General features: G+C 38.2%; 2 non-coding genes across 2 annotated transcripts; both read right to left on the minus strand.

The window, feature by feature from the left end:
• Positions 1 to 297: 297 nt before the first annotated feature.
• Positions 298 to 371, minus strand: trnan-guu (transfer RNA asparagine (anticodon GUU)). Its single transcript has one exon. It is a non-coding gene; the product is annotated as a tRNA-Asn (tRNA).
• Positions 372 to 1,947: 1,576 nt separating this feature from the next.
• On the minus strand, positions 1,948 to 2,019 carry trnaw-cca (transfer RNA tryptophan (anticodon CCA)). Its single transcript has one exon. It is a non-coding gene; the product is annotated as a tRNA-Trp (tRNA).
• Between the last annotated feature and the right edge of the window lie 5,633 nt (positions 2,020 to 7,652).

Raw genomic sequence — 7,652 nt, forward strand, 5'->3', positions numbered from 1 at the left:
AAATCCAACTGCACAGTGCCATCTTAACAATGCTTGTCAAGTTCTCAAACAAACCTGCATTGTATTTTTAAAATATTTCAGCAGAGGATTCAACTGGAGTATAAATGAAGATTCAACGATAATATTTTTGGGGTGAATATGGTTTTCTGGGGAGTTGCAATGTTGGGCATTATTGGACATTTCCCGGTGACCCTGACACGTGTTAAACACTCGCATTTCCTGCAAATATTAAAATGGTTATGGTTTCGCTGAGAAATCCAATCGACTGACGACAACGTTTACATCGCAAAAGAACCCCGTCCCTGGGTGGACTCGAACCACCAACCTTTCGGTTAACAGCCGAACGCGCTAACCGATTGCGCCACAGAGAATGACTAGGTGGGTCTTCTTTCGAATCACAAGTTTTAGGTTTTAAAAAAATCTCTTACCGTTTATTTTGCCAGACGGTAATATTTCTTCTGCACTGATAACCAAGAATTGAATTTCATTTTTCGCAAGCTGTGTGAATTTAATCAAAAACAAGTTTTCCAGAAAGGAAATGAACACATGCATTTAACGAAATCAAGCCCTTTGTGATTGCCCGAAATGATACGTTCTGTACTGCAAGATAGGAAGAAGGACACGGCTGGGATTTGAATCTCGGTTCTTTTGTTTGATAGAAAAGCGCTTTAACCAACTAGGCTACGGTGACAGGACAGCCGTCACCGTTTACAGCCACTTGGACACACCACTCTGAGACATCTGCGTTCAGTAAGCGCTGAACATGCACTCAGAGCAAATTGCCTCTTTTACATAGCAGCCCCGACACTGAGAAACGAAGAGAACTGGCTTTTATCTGGCATTTTCATGTCCAATGCGTATGACATCTCCCAAGGGCGACAGAGTTATTTTGCGACACTATTTCTTCTTTTTTATTTCTGTACGCTTTGATAAAAAAAAAAAACGAGAAATCGTGCAAGGGTAAAATTTCTTTTTTTTCATAGAGAAAACGTGCACCAGGAAATGTTGTGTTGAGAAGAAATGATTTAACATGATACGTGACCTAATTTATCGAAGCAATTGCTCAACCAGCAAGGTCTGGAGAGGTTGGAGAGTCTGGTGGATGTGATAATTATACGGTGTTGTGGAAAAAAACAGTCTTTCTGTCAATCTTTCTGACAATTCTCAGTCAATCGGAATTTCAGTGCGAAACACCCCTTGTCTGATTTAAAGAGATTATATTTTAAAACTCATAAAAAATCAGAAAACACATGTTTCTCACTTTGAAATTTTAGACGGAGCTGTGCATTACTAGTAACGGCGCTGAGCACACTATGGGACAATTCAGGTTATGTGAAATACCAGCGGCTTAATAAACAACGCGTCTGATTTCGGATCATAAGATTGTAGCTTCGACTTCTACCTGGCTCGTGTAAATTTTATTCAAGCTCCTCAGTAATAGATGTATATTATGTAATGAACTGCACCTGAAAGCAAACGTTGGATCTGTTTCCTTTGTTTTCCAGCATGAAATAGCAAATCGTTACAAAAAGCACCTGCTAATGTCCAATAGCGTTTTTTTTTTTTCAAATTACATTTTCAGGCTTCAGACACTTTTTAATAAAACAAAAGTGTCCGGAAACTCATTAACTTTCAGGTTTGCTTGAACCTGTATTAAAAAAAAGTTATCTGAAACTTCCGTGATTCCATTATCTGATGTAGCTGTCTCTAAAGTTGGACGTGATGTTAAGCAGATGTGAACTGTGCCTTTTCTCTTAAAAAAAACTAAGTTATTTTTTTCCTCTTCACTCCAATACTGGAGACTGTAAGCCTGTGTGAGCTTCACACTGCGTGTCCTGTACTGCTCGATTTTGTTCAGATTATCTATGTGGTGTATATATAGATAGAACTCAACTGCATGGTGTGAATTCCGTGTTCAGGACCAGCAGAACCTGAAAAAGTAACAGCCGACCTCGACGTGATTTGAACACGCAGCCTTTTGATCTGGAATCAGACGCACTACCGTTGCGCCACGAAGTCACAGCTGCCCGGGCCTTTGAATTCCCCAAAGGAGACAAATCAGCTTCACAAAAAAAAAAAATCTCCTGTGAAGAGCGCAGCTCTTCCGAAGAGAGTCTCTTCTTCCCAGACCACATTTTATTCTTCCTGCGCAGCTCTTGTGCAGGTGTTGTTCTCAATTACAGATCCAGGAACACTGATTGTTTTTTCTAATTTTTTTTAATTGAGTACCCCATGGTGCAACGGTAGCACGTCTGACTTTAAATTTCGAAGTTTATTTTCAAAGTATATCGGAGTCAACTGATACTGATCAGGTTTTGCTGCTACTGAACCCGCAGTCCTCACCTTAAAGTTCAATTCCCCAAGCCTTTTGACCTTATATGTCCATCCCGTCTCGTCAAAACTTGTATTTTCACAGGGTACCCTTCAGAAATCGCAGTATAGAATGAAAAAACTCCAGTAGATCTCGGCCGCTGTTGGTGATTTTCCTTTTAAAATAAATGAATCTCTGGAAATTTTACGGAGTGTATCACTTTCACTGAGACCGAGAAGTGTTAAGCTGTACATGCGTCTTTGTGGTTCGGTTGTTAACCAAAAGGGAGGTGGTTTGAGCCCTTCCAGGGACGCTATGAGCCTTTTAATGTACACACCCTCCTCACTTCATTTCTCCACAGCCGGTCTTGTATCGCTAACAAATACAGAGCCCGTAGGAGGCAGTAAGCTCGCATATATGGCTCACTGTTTATATAATGAAGAAGCAGAGGTTAGTTTCTCATCTGCGCGTTACAGAGCCTTACGCAACTCGTAGTGTACCAACAGCTAGGGTTTGATCCCTGCACGTGCTATTAGTTGAAAGGCCACTGTAAATAACGTATAAGAGATTTATAGATAGATACTTTATTGATCCCGTGAGGGAAATTAATAAAGCTTATCCAGCTGGCTTTTATTTTTCACACTAAATTGCGATCTTGAAACCAAAATTAAATTGACATTTGTACTGTATGTTTTTTTTTTAATTACAAAGCAAACAGAGTATTCCCTACAATCCTCCGCTCTACTAACTGAGCTATCGAAGGGATGTCAAGCAATGCTCCCTAGCACATACTGCCCAATGTAGTGAAATGTTCCGGGTGATTTAAATCCCAGTTCGACATCAAGTTTCCAACTCGTTTCCTTAGTCTTGTTTACCTTGAATTAAAGCCACGAACCAGGATTCTACTGTATAAACTTCCGGGGATATTACAAAATGTTTGATGGGGCATCAATCATTCCAGGCGGAAATTGACTCCTTTTTGTTTCTCGAGGGATCATATTAAACATTTCATTAGTATCGAGAGGAGGATCACCATGAAACACAAAACAAACAGTTTCATTCTGTCTTTTTTAGAAAGTAGCGTTTGTGCTACATTAATTATATTTTGGTGGAAATATAGAAGTTGTAAATGTTAAAATTTATATTTGAATCGAAATGTGGTTTTGAGTTAAATATTAGCGGGATCATGTAATTAGTTTGTTTGTCATTACTATATATATTGCCATGTTACTAGAATTTGTAACTGAAGTTTACTAGTTGTGTTTTTATGATGATTAGCCATTTGTTGATTACAATATTGTATATAATGTATAATTTGAACTACATATTTTTCTAAAACAAATCATTGGCTTTATTTACTAGTTTATACACCTATAAAATATGTATTTGATGTATAATAGACCTTTAACTATATATGTATATTAGTCCTCTAAATGTATCCGTATAATAGAACTCCAACCATTTATGTATAATAAACATATAATCATAGATGTCTAATTGACGTATAACGATATACGTATATTAGAATTTCATTCTAGACCAGTTACGGAGCACATTTATACGTCTAAAGTATGCGTTTAATAGTCGTATATTCTACATCTTTTGTCCACTGGGATGTGCCGATTTTAATTGAACAAAGCTAGATACACATTTTCTAATGCAGCCTTCATTACAAGACAGTTTGTTTCTCGAAAGCGTGTTATGTAAAAAAGAGAAAAACGAAAATATATAGATGACAATCTTTCAAAGCTGAAGATTTTACTTTTGAAAAATTGACATTTTATGTATGCAGATGCATTCACTGGTTTTAGAACTTTACTGTGCTTCCTGAATCATTTTCAGCGTTATAAACTGGGTGTAGAGGGAGCGATCTCTGTGAAAAGCAGTTGACAGGCTGGAGATGTTCAGACTACTCTCGTTATTTCTCAAATGCTTACATCATTTTTCTTTCACACTAGGACGCGAGTGTGTACATGGGCTTGGTTTTCGTTTCACTGATTCTCATTGAAGATTTGGGAATTAACGACGAAAGATTCAGTTTGGCAGAAGGTTTGGTTCACAACGATCTTGAAGACACGCCCATGTAGAGCAGCATGTGATGATTTGTACTATAAAAGACCAAGAGCTCAAAGTGACGTCTGCGTTTACCGTTTACCGTTTAGACTTTTGCATCTCGGGCACACTTTTAGAAAGCAAAGATAGAGTAGTTGTGTTGAATCACACAAAGACATCTGTTAGCAGAGTGGCGCAGCGGAACCGTGCTGGGCCTGTAACACAGAGATCGACTGATTGAAACCATCCTTAGCTATGTACATTTTATGCACGATTGATAAGCACACCATCAGTTTAATGAAGTACATTAAAACTGATTTTTCTCTCGTGTGTGTGCAAGCTTCACACTTACAGTACTCTTTCATCTTTACCAATAGCAGATGCCCAAATGTATCTTTGGTTGTTCAGAGATCCTTGATAGTTCCCTTAACCCCAACTGCTCCAGGGGCGCTCTGACCCCAAACATTAACATTAACATTAACAAATCCTTCAAATGAACATCCATATCAAAGCAATTATGTTTAATTTTATTACAATTAAGGTACATATACAAAATATCAACGCACATTTGTATAATGCTCATTTAATAATGATTGTCAAGGATTGTCAAGTTCTCCAACAAATCTGTGTTCTAATTTTAAAATATTTTTGCTAAGGATACAACGGGTGTATAAATGAATTCTCCTGACAGCCAGTTGAAGATAAAATTCCACATGTGAAAATGGTTTTCTTGGACATTGACAGGTACTTAATTGTTAACTTGTAGTTCCACATGAGTAAAATACATATTTCCTGCAAATTTCAAGAGGGCTTGTGAAGAAATCCCATCAAGTTTTAGCAGAGATTATGGTTACAGCGGAACAGTCTGAAGCTCGTCCCTTAGTGGGTTTGAACCACCAGCCCTTCATTTAACAGCTGCACAGAGACACACTCCCGTTGCTTTTTGCCATTCACACGTTTGTAGTTAAAGAATTATAAAATACTGACATTTTCCTGCCAGCCGGCAGTATTTCTTCTGCACTGACCATGAATAACCAATAACTTTATTTCATCTTTCGCAGTCTGTAAGCCACAGAAAAGGAAGTGAATACTTGTATTAAGCTAAATTAAGATGACGGAGATGCACTGCCGTTGTTTTTCTCCACTTTTCGTTAAAAGGAGAAAAATCACTGACATTTTCTTGCGGTATTTCTTCTGTCCTGATTAGCAAGACTTATATTTTATCGTTCAGAAGTTGTATGAATTTCTTGAAGTTCAGAAACAACTTGTTCCACAAAGGAAATGAACACTTGTTTCAAAGTAAATAAAGACGTATGTCTCCCTCGCTGTGTGTGCTCTTATCTGTCCATCTCTCTACTTTTCTCTCACTCTGACAGTCTGTGCAGAGTGTCTGAAGGGGATGTAACACCACTTGGCAAAGAGAAAAATTATCAGAGGCAGAATAAAAAATCATTATTCTCTTCTTAGTCAGATTCACAGCTCAGAGACAATCGGACAGAAGCTCCATACTTCTTTTTATCCGTCAATCCAGAACCAGAGGACATTCAGACAATCAGTGCTGCTACATGAATAATATCAGACAGAACAGCCTGAATTCAGGTCACATCTCCCCATTTTCGCCTTCCTCACAGCCACTTAGAGACAGAGAAGAGCTCCTGGTTCTCCTCTCTGTGAACTGGGCTCAAGACTCACTGATCTGTCAGCTGTGGACTCTGTTCCAGGTCAGAAGCAAGAAGCTTCTATTAACTCTTTCCAGGACCTCCAGCCCTTCAGTATTACCTTCTTTACTGTATGTCAATCTCCAAACATGTTTTATAAATGTTTTCTAACACACGTGAGTGTGGAATTATCTTTTAATGTAATAAACACAAGTAGTGACACTCTGGTCAGTACACTGTATATTGATTATTAGTAGCCGATGGGCCAATGGCCGTGTCTACAGTAGTGACCAGTTCACCAGTCTGTAGCTCTCAGCAGTGGGACTAAGATCACACAGAAGAAGACCTGTCTGTGTGTGATTACACACCAGCCCAGGGAATCACCAGCTCTCATATGTCTCTCACAGGTGTCTCACAGTCTTATAAATTTACAATTAGATGAATTATTGTAACAGTTATACATTTAATTTAAATAATCAGACTACCTATGGAACTAAGAGCAGGCTGAAAATAAAACCAGGATACACATTTTAACCTCCAGGATCAGGTTCCCGATCCTCCTGGCTTCTCTGATGAATTAAATGATTCGTTTAAAACATTTAAAAGCACTTATTACAGGGACTTGTGCTCGTTCTCTACTGCTCCACACGGGTACGCCTTGTAACACATTAATCTGCGAAGTAAACTATTTTTTTTTCCTGTTTAATGAATTTCATTCCTTGGTTTGTCGCTCTCCTTTTACAACTGTTATGATTCGCTTCTCTTCACAGCCTGGTGTGTTCTTTTTTGGGGGGGATGTTATATCTGTAAGAAAAGAACCCCGGGCTCCGGACAGGAGTCTCCTCCAGCGGAGACTCGCTCTGCTCTGTTAGAAAAAGCGCTGTGATGTCACAGACACCAGCCTGAGCACCTGGATCAGAGAGCAAGACCGCGGGAGGCGCAGGGCGCGCACAGAGGAGAGTTATTGATCACTTATCTATCGAAAACCAATTAATTCAATTGAAAAACCGTAGAATAAACGATTAACTTCACCGATTGGTGAGTACTGGTTCTTTTTCTGTTTTTGATCCTGTTTTAAATATCTAGAAAACAGTCAATAAAGACTGTATCGATCAATTACCACAGTGCGTTTAGTGTAAAAAATGTTCAAACCGAAATTAAACAATGATAATTCTTATTATTATTTAGGTAACTGTATCCTAGAGCTAAAAAAATATATTCCAAGTTGATAAATGTATGTAAGTAACAGTTGTAACACAGTTTCCTGTGTTTATAAATCATAAGTATGGTTACACGGGGACAGGCGCCACGTCACTGTGTGCGTCTAGGTGTATCGTGTTCATCACAAAGAGCGATGTAACGTCATGGGTAGCAACAAATACTAATACTAGTGTATTCATATTAATATTAATGAGAGTACAACTGGTTGTTTTAATGCTAGTGTTCATGTGAGTATTAATGATGATAGCGCTACTGATAGTTTTAGTTTTAATGTTCATATTCATGTAAATATTATTTATAATTATAGTGTTACTGTTAGAGAATTAACAGTAGTAGTATTAGTTTTAATACTAGTTATTCTAGCATTACTGTTATTCTCTTTGGGGGAATTAAAAGGACTTGTCACGAGT

This window comes from Lepisosteus oculatus, chromosome 14 (assembly GCF_040954835.1).
Source record: "Lepisosteus oculatus isolate fLepOcu1 chromosome 14, fLepOcu1.hap2, whole genome shotgun sequence".
Classification (NCBI taxonomy): domain Eukaryota; kingdom Metazoa; phylum Chordata; class Actinopteri; order Semionotiformes; family Lepisosteidae; genus Lepisosteus; species Lepisosteus oculatus.